The sequence below is a fragment of the Sus scrofa genome, chromosome 1, assembly GCF_054392235.1.
Source record: "Sus scrofa isolate SSC_HxYL_T2T_F1_AM1 chromosome 1, Sscrofa_HxYL_maternal_Yorkshire_Landrace_v2.0, whole genome shotgun sequence".
In the NCBI taxonomy this organism is placed as follows: Eukaryota; Metazoa; Chordata; class Mammalia; order Artiodactyla; family Suidae; genus Sus; species Sus scrofa.
This window is the reverse complement of record NC_139383.1, coordinates 27096648-27111566: the sequence shown is the minus strand read 5'-3', so window position 1 is coordinate 27111566 and position 14919 is coordinate 27096648. Positions and strand designations below refer to the sequence as shown.

At 42.9% G+C, this 14919-nt stretch overlaps 1 long non-coding RNA gene across 1 annotated transcript in view; it reads left to right on the top strand.

Annotated features, from left to right (window-relative positions):
• Positions 1-14919, top strand: part of LOC146405986 (uncharacterized) — a 436419-nt gene that overhangs the window by 334611 nt on the left and 86889 nt on the right. The window lies entirely within an intron of this gene.

The window sequence follows — 14919 nt, the reverse complement described above, 5'->3', positions numbered from 1 at the left end:
AAGGGTGAAGGCGGAGAACTATCATTTTGAACCATGTTAACTCTTTTTCTTATCTTCTTGGAGATCTAATCAAACTAGGTCATTTGTTCTTTGCCCATAATTCACTATATCAGTTTTCTTACCAACTTTTTTTTTTGTTACCCTGTGTTTTCAGAGGCACTAAAATTATACATTAAAGCACAGGTACTTTTTAAGGCAACTTTGCGGGTCAAAAGAAGAAACATATTCTGGTTTCTTTCTCCTCTTGGGTAGTTGCTTCTAAGTTCTCGATAGAATAGAACTTTTAGTAAGGAATAGTGTGGACTGAGGAGCAGTACTTGTTTTTCATTCATTCGTTCATTCGTTCATATATATTTGTTGTCCTACTATGGACCAGACATTGTTCTCGGCAGCAAGTATACAGCAGTAAATAAAATGGACACGGCCCTTAGGTCTCGAAGCCAACTTCTAAAGTGGGAAGTAGGCAGACTGTCAGAGCCGGATGGGCGGCTTTGCGGGGACAACACCAGGGTTTTCTAGGGCCTCTGTCTGAGTCAGACTTCTGAATCCAAATTCTTTATCTCCCCCAGGTGAAGTTTCCATTGCATCCAAGCTGACTTAGGCTTTCGGAGAAGAAATAAGCAGTCTGTCTTGGGTGCCCTTTGCACCTTCTGAGTGCTTCTGGACTCTTCGTCTTAGCATCGTCCTTAATTTCCTTGCTGATGGTACCCACTAGACTCCAGACTTTTCCTTCACTTTGGCTTTCAATGGGGTAGAGTAATTTGGGTTTGAACTATTGATGTTCCATATCTTCAACTCCCATAGCTTTTGTTTTGAAGCGCCCACATTGCTCCAAATTCCAGTTAAGAAAAAAAAGAAAGAAAGAAAGAAAGAAAGAAAGAAAGAAAGAAATTAATTCAAGGTTTAATCAGTAGAGCAGCAGAGAATAAAAATGGGGTTTCCACTGGGTTACTGACTTTGTAGAACAAATAAGGGGAAAATAGGGGAGGAAGAGAGCAGAGCCTGGAATATACTAAGAACTGGATTCTCTCGAATATGAGTGAGCTTCTGTGCTAGGTTAAATTTCAGAAAGCAAACCAGTCCTGTCCTCCTTAGATGAACTCTCTGGTTGTGTGATATCTTAATCTGCACAAAAGCGAACCTTGCCAGCAATGCCTCAAGGTAACGAAAAGATCAAATTAGATGCTAAAATCCCCCCAATTTAGAAGCAGAAGAATTTGTACAGAATTGTTTCAAAAGAAATGGGATTTGCTTTGGAAAGTAAGAAAATTATAGGTAATGGGTCACTGCAGCTTTACTTTGCTTTGGGCATGAAATGCTGGCTTCAAACCTACTCTCCTCGCTCCTCTCTTACTCCCCCGCATACTCCCCTGCACCCATCCCCTGCCCCACCCCTGCCATGAACAGCCTCGATTCTCTTCTTTTCTGCTGTGGCTTCCAGCCAACCAACAAGTCATCTAATTAAGGAGTCATTGTTAATTTTTTATTTTGTCTTTTTAGGGCTGCTCCTGCAGCATATAGAAGTTCTCAGGCTAGGAGTCGAATCTGAGCTACAGCTGCCAGCTTATGCCACAGCCACAGCAATGCCAGATCTGAGCCACATCTGTGACTTACACCGCAGCTTATGGCAACACAAGATCCTTAGCCCACTGAGCAAGGCCAGAGATCAAATCTGCAATCTCATGGATACTAGTCAGGTTCGTTACCACTGAGTCATGATGGTAATTCCCAAGGAATCATTATTAATTATTTTAAAGGATGGTATTAAATTTTGGTTATTATTTTATTATTATTAAAAAATACATATTGAAATATTACAGATGAGATAACGTCTGAGATTTGTTCCAAACATCCAAGTGGTTGGAGAAGGTGATAACCAACTATGAGCTGATAATTATTGACACTGGCTATTAGGTACGTACGTACATGCAGGTTCAATGACACGCCATATTTTTGTATATATTTAACATTTTTCACAACAAAAGAACAACATTTAAAGTTTATCCATAAGATGTCACTTTTGCAAAATTCCTTTTAGTCATTTTAATGCCATTTTAGTGTCAGTAACAATAACTAGTAATTATGTTGGATTCTTCTCGTACCTTGTCTTAGTTAAACCTTACAACAAGCCCAGGAAGTCAGTATTATTATCCTGATGTTACAGATGAAGAAGCCGAGACACGGAGAGGCTTGGAGAACCTGACCAGGCTCTATAGTATGTCGTGACAGAGCCAAGGCAGGTCTGGCTGCCCTCAGAGCCTGAGGTTTATTATAAAATCATGCATTGTTCGCCACTTGTACTATTCATTCTGTAAAAGGATAGAATGATGTCAGAGACGATTTGACCATTCATTCCTTTGTTTATTCCCTCACACAAATCTTTACTGAGCATATGCTATGTGCCAGGCATCCAGCTGGGCCAGCAGTACAGATGGAGAGAGCAGAGCAGGCTGCAGGGGCCTGCATCATTTTCTTCCCACTCTTGATAATGAACTTGATAATGAAGGGCTATGTGATCCTTATCCTCTTCAGAGAAGTGTTTAGAAACTGGTGGTCTGGACTACTTCGGGGGGTTTATCCAAGGGGATCAGATGAACTGGGTTTCTGCTTCACGCCCTTTCCGTCTTTCTATGATTTGGTTACAAGGAGGACGTCTTTTAAAGTTCCATCACGATTAGAACTTGAACACCGCTCTTCTCCTCAGACCGACAGGGAACCATATATCCGTGGTACCCACAACGGAGAAACTATTTGTCCTTTCTTACCCACGGGGCCCTCCATAACTCCGCTGAGTAATAACCATGACCTTTCAGCACTTCCGCATTCTGGAAATGATTGACATGCATTTCAAAATGGTTTCTGGGCTTGAATTCAGAAAAAAAGGAACTTCATCATTTAAATACTGGCAACAAGCACAAAGACCAATCTGATCAAGGCTAATTTCGATTCATTTTTGGATGATGAATACTAATGCCTTCTTTAAAAGTCTCCATTCCTAGGGCTTCATTAAGATACTTTTTTCTACTCTTCACTCATAGCCTTTGGGTAAAAGATGCTATGGATTTTGCTTTGACTGTTCTTGACCGAGGTCCTTCACTGACTTCAAATACTGTTTCGTGGAGTCATCATGCCCAAGCACCAACATATGCCTGTGCATTGTTTCAACTCTGGAAGGATTTCCAGGGCTTAACCTGAATGCAGCTAGTTATCACGCCCTGGACTGCCACCACTTGGGTCCCTGCCACCATCATCGCTTGCCTGGGTTGTGATCAACAGTCTCATTGCCATTCTCCCTGCCTCTGCTTCTGTCCTTGGCATCAGACAGAACATTCTTTCTAAATGTCAGTTTCAGAGCCTTTGCTCAGAACCCTCCAATGTCTTCCCATTTTTCTCAGAATAAACGTCAAAATTGTAATAGTTGCTTATGAGGCTCTGTATAATCCGGTCTGGTTACTCTAAATTCGTCTCCTATAACTCTCCTTCTAGCTCCAGGTGCTTGAGCCCTGACGGCCTTCTTGCTGTTTCTCGAACACACTGCACACATCCCACACTGGAACCTTTTCCTAGCTGGCCCTTGGACTTGAATGCTCTTCCTGAGAGGTCCACGCTTCTTCCCTCACTTCTTTCACAGCTCAGCCGGGATATTATCTTAGCAACAAACCTCTCCACGGCCACCCCTCCTTTTGTCTGCTTGATTTTTCTCCATCATGCTTATCATTTGATGGACTATGATATATTTTGTTTTTGCTGCCTACCTCCCCCACTGGAATAGAAGTTCCATGAGGTCAGGGACCTTGCATGTTTTGCTCACTGCTTCAGTTAAGAAGGATGCCCAGGAAGCTCCCATTGTGGCTCAGCAGTAGTATCCATGAGGACATGGGTTTGATCCCTGGCCTTGCTAGTGGGTTAAGGACTGGGCATTGCTGTGAGCTGTGGTGTAGTTTGCAGACACGGCTTGGGTTCTGCATTGCTGTGGCTGTAGTGTAGGCCAGCAGCTGCAGCTCCGATTTGACCTCTAGCCTGGGAATTTCCATATGCCACAGGTGTGGCCCTAAAAAGCAAAAAAATAAATAAAATAAAATAAAAATAAAAATAATTTTAAAAAGGATGCCCAGCAAATAGTAAGCACATCATGGGTATCTAGTGAATCAATGAAAAAGAACACGATGGTAGCAGTTTGCTGGAATTTACAAGATGTAAGTGAAAAAACCAGCAATATGCTTCTTTGTTTTTGTAGTCCGGGGTTGGGAGTCCTGGTGGGAGAGGACTGAGATTCTCTGATCCTTGAGGTCACTGTGGGTCAGTCAGACACACAGAGTCAACACTGGCCTTTGCCATATCACATGGCAATGCTGCCAACTCCTTAGCTGGAAAAATTAATTCTGTGACCTGGGAATTATCTGCTTCCTGAAGGTTGGAGTGATTTCCCTGAGAAAACATCTGGGTGCTTTCCTGGGTGGGACGTGGGGCAACTTGGGGCAATGTGCATTTCTTTGGCAGTTTTCTAATTCTAATCGTCCTAGGAGCATTAGTCTGTTTAGATTTTCTATCTCTTCTGGGTTGAGTTTCTACAAATTGTATTTTCTTTAGAAAAGTGTCTACTTCATTCATGCTTTTAAATGTATTTGCTGAGAGCTGAGTAAATTATTCCCTTATGAATTATTCAATTTTCCCTGTTTCTGTGGTTTCCTATGATTTCCTGTTTTGAGTATTGATATTTTCTCCCTTGTTTTCTTATTTTTAGGTCAGTTAGCTAGTTATTTATCTTTAAAATTTTTTCGAGGAAACATTTTTCTACTTTAAAAAAATCACATCTCATTTATATCTCCTTTTACTTTTTAAAATGCCTTTCTTCTGTCTTTTTTTCCATCTAACTTGTTCTTTTTTTAAAAGAAAAACTCCTTCTGTTAAGTGTTTGTTTCATTGGCTTTATTCTTTATTTTATATTGACGCAAGTATTTGCACAAGAAATTTACTCTGGAATGTATCCCGTGTCTCCCCGTTTGGCTTTGAATGCGATTTAAAAAAAAATTTTTTTTTCCTTTAACAATTCTGCAATTTTGATTTCTTTGTCTGACCCAAGTATTTTTAAAAAGAGAATTAAAAACAAGTCTTCCAAGTGGAAAACATCCTAATTTCAGTTCTCATTGTTGCCTTTTCCTGATTCCCAGGGAAGAAAAAGATGTTGCCTTTAGCAACCATGCACAATTTGGAAATTCCCTCTCTTACTGCTTTGCTTTCTGGGAGTTGAAGGATGGTGAAACAGATTAGTATTAATTTCTTATTCATGAACCAAGATAGAACACGGCCAGGCAACCCAACCAGATGCACACTGAGCTTCTACACAAAACTTAAAAATCCTCATGCGCAGTTCCCATTGTCATGCAGTGGAGACAAATCTGGCTAGTATCCATGGGGATGCAGGTTTGATTCCTGGCCTTGCTCAGTGGGTAGGGGATCCGGCATTTCTGTGAGGTGCGGTGTAGGTTGCAGATGCAGCTTGGATCTCGAGTGGCTGTGGCTGTGTCTGGCAGCTTAGCTCTGATTTGACCCCTAGTCTGGAAACTTCCATATGCTGGGGGTGCAGCCCTAAAGTGCAAAAAAAAAAAAAAAAAAAAAAAAAGAAAAAAAGAAAAAAAAATCCTCATGAATTTCAGAGTAAGGAAAGTCACTTTCATATTTAATTTTAATTTTATTTATTTATTTATTTTTTTGTCTTATTTTTTGCATATGGAGGTTCCCAGGCTAGGGGTCGAATCAGAGCTGCAGCCACTGGCCTACGCCAGAGCCACAGCAACGTGGGATCCGAACCGTGTCTGCAACCTACACCACAGCTCACGGCAACGCTGGATCGCCAACGCACTGAGCAAGGGCAGGGACCGAACCCGAAACCTCATGGTTCCTAGTCGGATTCATTAACCACTGCGCCACCATGGGAAGTCCTATTTCTTTCTTTTCATGGCTGCACCTGTGGCATATGGAAATTCCCAGGCTAGGGATCGAATCAGAGATGTAGCTGTAGTCTGTGCCACAGCTCACAGCAATGCCAGATCCTTAACCCAAGGAGGGAGACCATGGATCGAACCTGCGTCCTCCAGGAGACTATGTCTGGTTCTTAATCCACTGAGCCACAATGGGAACTACTTTTCATATTTTAAAATAATGACTTTACATACTGGTTTCGTATGGCATTATGAACAACCATCATAAGTAATTTATTACGGTGTATTTCCAGCTCCACCTAAGGCTATTTCTGGGGTAACTGCCAGTTGTCCAAGTTAAAGAATGACATATATTCGAAGACAAGTGGAAGGTTTAATGTATCTTTTTAAATATAAGAAGCTGGAGACACCAGACCACAGTAGATAAAGCCAGCGCTTTGGAGACAGGTGAAACCTGAGTTTGAGTCCCTCAAAATACACTCTGAGCTATATCCATTTGTAGTGTGGTCCCCGTCCTGGTGCACAAAGGCCGGTAGGATGCCATTTCTTACCCCCTCTGTCTCACCCCTCCCCCCAAATGCCCAGACAAACCCAGAGCACTAAGTTTTGATTTCTGGGATTTCTGCACTCTAAAACATCCTAGTGGTTAACGAATCCGACTAGGAACCAGGAGTTTGCAGGTTTGATCCCTGGCCTTGCTCAGTGGGTTAAGGATCTGGCGTTGCCGTGAGCTGTGGTGTAGGTTGCAGACACGGCTCGGATTCCACATTGCTGTGGCTCTGGCATAGGCCGGCGGCTACAGCTCTGATTAGACCCCTGGCCTGGGAACCTCCATATGCCGAGGGAGCGGCCCTAGAAAAGGCAAAAAGAAAAAATTAAAAAAAAAGATAAAAACATCCCCTATTCCCCAAAGAATGGAATTTCCCTATTCCTACATTTCTCCAACAGAGGGCGCCTGCCTTCTTCCCACCCCCACGTTCCTCTCCCAGCGGAACAGACTTTCTCAGAGCTTCTTGCCAAGGTCACTCTGGGCTCCTGGCTCCCACACAGCCCAGCTCTGGGCTAATTCCTTAGCCTCTGAACCGCACCCCGCCCCTGTCCCTGCCCCCACCCCCAGCCGCGCAAGGCCCTGGTCCTGTCGGCCTCAAGATTTTATTTGTCTTCTGGGTTCCTCTTGTGTTACGAGATAAACCTCTTTGATCTCTCATTTACCTAAAGAACAACTTGAAACTTTCCTGTGCGCTAGTTTCTTCACTTGGAAAAAAGGGACAATACTGGCCTCACCAGGTGGCCGGGAAGGTCAGTGAGGGAAATTTCCTTATAGCAGAGGCTTGAAAAACATGAGTCCTGCCTGCAAGCTTGGTGAGTTGGGATGGCTGTTATGTTTCCCAAACTTTCAGGCAGGAATCCTATTCAAGCAGGAAGTATGGAAAAGAGGATCCCTACAGATCTAGAGAGTGAGTCACATCTGGTTCCATGTAGCCCTGCATGAGAACCATGGAAATGAACAGCTCTGTAGACCGCATAGCACATTAGAATTGTTCAGGTAAAACCGATGTACTGAATTCGGCACCCTGTTGTAGGATGTGGAGATTGGTACTCTTAAAAAAATCAAAAAAAAAAAAAAAAAAAAGAAAAAAAAAGGGAGTTCCCGTCGTGGCGCAGTGGTTAACGAATCTGACTAGGAACCATGAGGTCGCGGGTTCGGTCCCTGCCCTTGCTCAGTGGGTTAACGATCCGGCGTTGCCGTGAGCTGTGGTGTAGGTTGCAGACGCGGCTCGGATCCCATGTTGCTGTGGCTGTGGCGTAGGCCGGTGGCTACAGTTCCGATTCAGCCCCTAGCCTGGGAACCTCCATATGCCGCGGAAGCGGCCCAAGAGATAGCAACAACAACAAGACAAAAAAGACCAAAAAAAAAAAAAAAAAAATCAAAGAGCTAGTTTTTTGTTTGTTTTGCAGATTGTCTAACCTTTTTTGGTCATCTGACTGTAATCCCATACCTTTATTCTGTATTTTATTGACTCAGTTCTGGCTTGCCAAGAATTTTTGCAGTTCTGCAGAAGTTTTCAAATTTTCTGGAATCACAGAAACAGACAATTCCTCTCCCTCTCTCTGTCTCTAAACACACACACACACACATACACATTTAACTGCTGCAAAAAGAGTAAAACTGACAGGGACATAATGATAAGCCAAATAGAAGTGATTGTGTGGACAGTTCATTTAGTCCACAAATATTTACTAAGCACTTGCTCTGTGCCAGGCACTGTCCTAAATTCTGGAAATATTACAGTGGATTAGACAAACTTTTCCTTTCATAGAGCTGATATCATAGCATCTGTGTAGAGGGGCAGACACGTGGTTACTCTTTCAGGCAACAAGCAGTGCTAAGGAGACAAAGCAGTGTGCAGGGAGAGAGATGCCAGGGAAATGCTGCTGCAGGTAGAGGCGGAGGGAAGGCCTCCCTGAGGGGGTGACAAGTGAGCAAAGGCCTGAGCTGGGTGATCTGGGGAGCCCTGCACCGTCTAAGAAGGGAGAGCAAAGCACAGATGAAAGAGCAAAGGCATGTGGCTGGTGGGGAGGGAGTGAGGGGCCAAGTACTGGCCATGAGCCAGAGGCCATGGCAAGGTGTTTGGATGCACGCTGAGGGAAGGGGAAGCCACCGGAAGGTGTTAAGCAGGGAAAATCTGTAATAATAAAATGTCACCATGAAGGCAGTTGGGCTAGGAACACTTCCATTGTTCCTGGTCTGGGTCCGTGCAAAATGGAAGCCGTTTATCTTCTGCCTCTAAGTGGCGACGTTTGACTCTGCCAGATGGTGCTGCAGATGGGTAGGAGGGACAGGACAGTTTGAAATGGGAGAGAAAGAAACTGAATGAAGAAGAGTATCCTCGAAGCTCCCATCGTGGCTCAGTGGTTGGCGAATCCGACTAGGAACCATGAGGTTGCGGGTTCGATCCCTGGCCTTGCTCCATGGGTTGGGGATCCTGCGTTGCCGTGAACTGTGGTGTAGGTTGCAGACGCGCATTGGATCCTGTGTTGCTGTGGCTCTGGTGTAGGCCAACGGCTACAGCTCTGATTGGACCCCCAGCCTGGGAACCTCCAGATGCCATGGGTACGACCCTAGAAAAGGCAAAAAGACAGGAAAAAAAAAAAAAAAGAAGAATATCCTCATGTACATTTAAACAGGAAAAAAATAATAATTCTGCAGCTCAGGATCCTACACGTGTTGTTCGTTAGTCTTGGAAGTTTCTTTTTCGCTCGCTCTCCCTGCCCACACCACCTGCTTTAGGCTTGCATGCCACCTGCTCATGCAAGGAGGCTGACATGGTCCCCCATCTCGACTCAGGCCCCAGTCCTGCTCCAGCTGCACCCTGTGCTCACCCTTCGTGACATCTGTCAAGTTGTAACGAAGAATTTGATGATTTAATTGTTGATCACCTCCTGCCCTTATGGTGGCTTATTTTTACGACATGCCTGTATTAGGCCAAGTTCCGCACTAAAGGCGGTATGAGATAATCCCCTAACCACACTATGTGCTAAGTATGGTTATTACCCCAGCTGCAGAGTAAATTGAGCCAAAGAGAAGGAACTTGCTCCACTTCACTTGGTGAGGAGCCACGTTGAGATTCTAACTCAGCACTTTGACTTCAGAGCCTCTGCCCGTGACAACCACAGCCCTGCATTTATTTGGGACTAGGGACCGCCCATGTGTGCTTAGGTGTTAGGAAGTACTGAATAACTGTTGACTGAAAGAAGTGATTTCTTAGACCCCATCATCATCTGAAATTGATCCATCTCTAAGATTTTGAATTTAGAGCACTCCTTCTCCAGCCCTGCTTTCTAGCCCAGGGTGGGGTAGTGTCAGGGACGCCTGTTGTTCAGGCCCACATGCTTCACCCTGCCTGTTGAGTGAAACACACCGTTCTTGACTCCTTTACCAGCAGGAGAGAAGGGCCAAGTTCACCCTCCACTCAGTGGCGCTCTAGATGCCCTCTCCTTCCTAGAGATTCGAGGTTGGCAGCACCCCCCATTGCTCTCATCATTTGGAAAAACTGGCTTTGTGCTGACCAGGTGCGGGACAGGTGGAACCTCCTCTTCCTCTCCAAGCCTTAATTTCTTCATTTATAAAATGCAGATAATACAGACAAGGTCGCCCATAGCAACAAGGTACCATAGGTAAAGCATTCGGTGCAGTGCCCGGTGCATCGGAAGGGCTCAACACATATTAGTGGTTGTTTATTCCTCAGCTCCCAGGTTACAGAACTTTCTAGAGAATCTCAAAGTATTCCCCCAAACTTAAACTTTCATCTTTAATGGGGAACTGGATGCAAGCCAGCATTCCTTTTTCCATCTTCTTGTTGGCATAGATAATTCATCAGATATCCATTTCTGGCTTACCTTTATCTGCTTCTGCTTCATTCCTCCCCTTTCCCCCTTAGTGTTTCACTATTTTTTAAATATTTCTACTTTTATAGTCTTTCAACAAAGGTTGAGCATCCCAGAAAACATCCTCTATTCTGAGATCTCTCTACCCCTGAACAACAGCAGGCAGCTGAGATTTACCGGAGAAAGCATGGGAGGCAGAATCCCCGCTCCGCCACTTACTGGGTAATTCTCTTCATCTGATGGCATCCTCATTTTAAATGGGGACAGCAAGTCCACCTCACCGGGTGTTATAAAATGAGATGAGATTTTTTTTTCTTTTCCTACGGCCACATTGTGAAATATATGAAGTTCCTGGGCTAGGGGTCGAATCGGAGCTGCAGCTGCCTGCCTACACCACAGCCACAGCATAATGGATCTGAGCCTCATCTATGACCTGCGATGAAGCTTGTGGCAATGCCAGATTCTTAACCCACTGAGCGAGACCAGGGATTGACCTCACATCCTCACAGAGACAACAATGTGTCCTTCACCTGCCGAGCCGCAATGGACCTCTGAGATGGGTATTTTTGAAAACAGTTCAATAATTATCCATCTGTTTTTATTTGTTCACTCGTTCATTCATGCCCAATTGGTAGCTCTGGGAGAAAGTGACCAAGAGTGCAAGCTCCAGAATGTGGAGGCACAGAAGGAGAAAATGTGAAGTACTGTACCTCATAAACAAAGCCAACTAAGCACCCTGCAAACGAAGAGTTATGATCTACCTCATCCATTTATACTCTTTTTTTTTTTTTTTTGCCTTTTCTAGGGCCGCTCCCGCAGCATGTGGAGGTTTCCCAGGCTAGGGGTTCAATTGGAGCTGTAGCCGCCAGGCTATGCCAGAACCATAGCAACTTGGGATCCGAGCCGTGTCTGCAACCTACACCACAGCTCACTGCAATGCTGGATCCTTAACCCACTGAGCGAGGCCAGGGATCGAACCTGCAACCTCATGGTTCCTAGTCAGATTCATTAACCACCGAGCCACGACAGGAACTCCCCATTTATACTCTTCTTAGGCATAAAAACCAGTGTCCTAAATGTGACTCAGGCAGTAATCTTAGAAAACTTGGAATAAAATGAAGATGCAATAACATGATTTTTGGAAACCAGTAATAATTTAGGGGAAAAAAATTGAAGAATTTAAGAAGCAAAATTGGGAGTTTCTCTTGTGCCTCAGTGGGTTAAGAACCCAACTAGTATCCATGAGGATGCAGGTTTGATCTCTGGCCTCGCTCAGTGGGTTAAAGGATCTGGTGTTGCCATGAGTTGTGGTGTAGGTTGCAGATGTGGCTCAGATATGGTGTTGCTGTGGCTGTGGCGTTGGCTGGCAGCTGCAGCTCCAATTTGACCCCTAGCTCAGGAACTTCCACATGTTGTAAGTGAGGTCCTAAAAAGAAAAAAAAAAAAAAAAAAAAAAAGCAAAATTGTGTCAGGATGAGCATTTCCTTATTAGTTAATGTAAGTGGAAGCACTGACTCTTAGAGCCAAAGGGTAAAATGAATTTAGTCCAACTCTCATGAGGCTAAGTGATTTACCCACAGTCACCAGCTTTGGACCAATTTAGTAGGTATATTGCTCTAAAGAAATAGACCCATATCAATTAACCAAAGTTTGAAGACAAGGGAATAAAATACAAATTTAATACTGGCAACGAGAAGCCAAGACCATCCTTATTTATAGATGAAACAGTTGTAAACTGGGGGAATCAGACAATCAACTGAAACTTTAAAGAAAGAATAAAAGCTCGGATATTGGCTGGATTAAAAATAATCTGTAACAATAATTTTCTTACATACAGTCATTTAGAAACCGTAATGCAGGGAGTTCTCGTTGTGGCTCAGCAGTTAACGAACCGACTAGCATCCATGAGGACGCAGGTTCGACCCCTAGCCTCGATCAGTGAGTTAAGGATCTGGCATTGCTGTGAGCTGTGGTGTATGTGGTGTACAAGGCTTAGATCCCACTTTGCTGTGGCTGTGGCGTAGGCCAGCAGCTGCAGCTCCGATTGGACCCCTAGCCTGGGAATCTCCATATGCCGAGGGTGCAGCCCTAAAAAGAAAAATAAAAAAACCAAAAAACATAATGCAAGATTATATTGCCATCATTAACACAAAATATCAAAGAATAAATTTAAGAAATGGCCTACTCTAATGAGGGATATAAGAATTGAATAAACATTAGAGAGACATTCCATTCTTGCAAAAGAACAATCAACTTTGGAAAGTGCTAGTTATTCCTAAACATTGTACAAAGTCAATGCAAGAAATAAAAGACCTCGAAAGACCTCCAAAGTTGGGGAAAACCTGGCAAAAATTTCTATAGTTCACACGAAAGAACAATCCTTGGCCCGAAACATGAGCAGTGAAGCTTGGCCTAACGTACTGAGAAGGGCCTCACAAGTTAACCCCCACAGAAAGCTGTAATAATTAAAAATATGCTACAGATACAAGAAAAGACAATGAATGGTCAGCAGTCCCAGGAGTAAGCTGAGGACTGGCGCATGACACATTTGACATTTGAAATCAGCCCAGGAATTTTGGACATGTTAATAAATAGTAGTGGGATAAATGACTTAAGTTATCAGGGGAAAATAGATGGTGAGTTGTGTCTCCCAAGAAGATGCGTTAAGTCCTAACCCACAGTAACTATGAATGTGATCTTATGGGGAAATGGCCTGTTTGCAGATGTAATCAAATTAACATGAGGTTTTACTGGATTAACGTGGACCCTGATCCAATGACTGGGGTTTTTATAAAGAGGGATCTGGACACAGAGACACATAGTGGGGAACAGGACAAGAGAGGCAGAGAAACATAGCTTGCAGGATTGGCAGCACCCCCAGAAGCTGGTAAGAGGCAAGAAAGGATCTCTCCCTAGAGCCATCAGACAGAATTTGGCCCTGCCTCTCAACTGTGAGAGAATAAAAGTCTGTTGGGAGTTCCTGCTGTGGCTCAGTGGAAATTAACCTGACTAGCATCCAAGAGGACGCAGGTTCAATCCCTGGCCTTGCTCAGTGGGTTAAGGATCCAGTGTTGCTGCAGCAACAGCTCGGATTTGACCCCTAGCCTTGGAACTTTCATATGCCTCGGGTGCAGCCTTAAAAAGACAAAAAAAGAAGAATAAAAGGCTGTTGTTGTAAGCCACCCAAACGGCTGATAATTTGTTCTGGCAGTCCTAGAAACCCAATTAATAAAGCTGGGGCCCTATCTCACTTCCTACATGAAAAAAAAATCTGGATAGATAAAAGAATTCAATGTAGAAACTAAACAAAGACTCCCAAATAGCAGAAGAAAACATGGGTGAAATTTTTTATCTTTTCGGGAAGGGGAGCTTTTTTAAGAATGGAAGGAAAAGATGAAAAAATTTGACTTTATAAACATTTTAAACATCTGTGTGATAAGACTTGGGTAAAAGGCAAGAAATTATAAATGTGTAACTCATGGCAAAGGACACAGTCAATAAAAAGCACATGAATAGCCCAAAAGCAATGGACAAAAGACAAGATTAGTCAAGTCACAGGAGAAGTATTGACACATAATATATAAAATATACTCAACTTTACTATGAAGGAAATGCAAATGAAAGCATTAAAATGTTCTATCTATAAGAGATTACAAAGATGAATTTCAGTTAGTATTGCTAGAATAAGAAAATAATTCTACTCACATTTGGCAGTGATGCCTATTGAAGTCCTTATGCAGAGCAGGCAATATCCTCTTTGGCAGTATCCATTATTTTCATATATTTGCCTCTTCCCAGTCTAAGGCCTGCATTTTTCATTTATCTTAGGGACTTAATTTTCATAATTTTCCCACAATAGATTAGATTCTATAAAGTATATGGATTTTTATAGAGTGTTATATATATATTCATATCAGCTTAAAAAGCATTTCATAAGACACTGTCCCTCAAACAAGTGAGCATACCAGTCCATGTTTTTCCACTAATAAACTAGCACTTCATTTTAATTTGCACTTTTAAGTGAAGAGAAAGATTTTTTTCCCCATGGCTTGTTAACTTATTCACATGATTTGTGTTTGACATTTTTTTGGAGTCAGTTAATTCATTTGCGTCTGAAAATCCCATCCTCTTAGTAATTCCCAAGACTTTTCGTGTGATATAAACTCTTGGATGGCCACATTGTGGTTCTCTCCTCACACCTCATGCCTCTCAGCTTGCGTGCACCCACTTCTGTGGCTTTGCCCCCCATCTTTACGCTGCAGACACCTCGTCTACCTGCTCTACAGCTAAATCTGCTTCCCCCCACATATTTGGAACACACAGCTTGTGTGTTCTCCACACTGGTTGCTAAATACTAAGATATAGATAGAAAAGGATCATTTTTAAAGATTAGGCTATTTTTAGGACTGTTTTAAAGATTTGATAGAAACAATTAGAAAATGATTCTACAACATTAATGCATGGAAAAAAATTAATAAATAGAAACAAGCAAATGAATAAAAAATATTCTAGGTAAACTAACTGCCTAAGTGTTTGAGTAAATGAATGCAAAAATGATTTTTAGAATGATTTAAAAATCCTTTACATG